General features: G+C 62.4%; 1 protein-coding gene across 1 annotated transcript in view; it reads right to left on the bottom strand.

The window, feature by feature from the left end:
* YEATS2 (YEATS domain containing 2) overlaps positions 1-314 on the bottom strand; it is an 87114-nt gene extending 86800 nt beyond the window's left edge. Inside the window, exon 1 of the mRNA XM_025042224.1 lies at positions 211-314. The gene's annotated coding sequence lies outside the window, so the exon portion shown is untranslated. The remainder of the gene's footprint in view (positions 1-210) is intronic.
* Between the last annotated feature and the right edge of the window lie 53 nt (positions 315-367).

Raw genomic sequence — 367 nt, 5'->3', positions numbered from 1 at the left:
GTAAATTCACCACTTGCTGGTGCTGGGGCCAAATCTCACCTTCACTCCCATCACAGGCCACCAAGCTTAACATCCTGAAAGCTCCAGCCACTGGAGCTCATGGGACCCCAGGCTCCCAGAGAGCGCTGTACCCTTAGAAAAGAAAGCCCCCACACACATACCCAAATTCCGGGTTCCCGCTTTGGAGACTCCCCGGACATACACACTCACCCTGGATCCAGCCTCCTTCTCCAGATCCTCTCTCCTCCCTGCAGTCATCCGCTCCACCCCTCCCCTCTACAACCGGGGCCGCGCGGCCGGAGGACTGGGGGAGGGGAGTGCACGTGCCCGCGCCGCCCCCGCCCAGACAATGCCCGGAGACGGAGCG

Source organism: Pteropus alecto, unplaced genomic scaffold (genome assembly GCF_000325575.1).
Source record: "Pteropus alecto unplaced genomic scaffold, ASM32557v1 scaffold88, whole genome shotgun sequence".
NCBI classification, from domain to species: Eukaryota; Metazoa; Chordata; class Mammalia; order Chiroptera; family Pteropodidae; genus Pteropus; species Pteropus alecto.
This window is presented reverse-complemented; position numbering and strand designations above follow the sequence as displayed.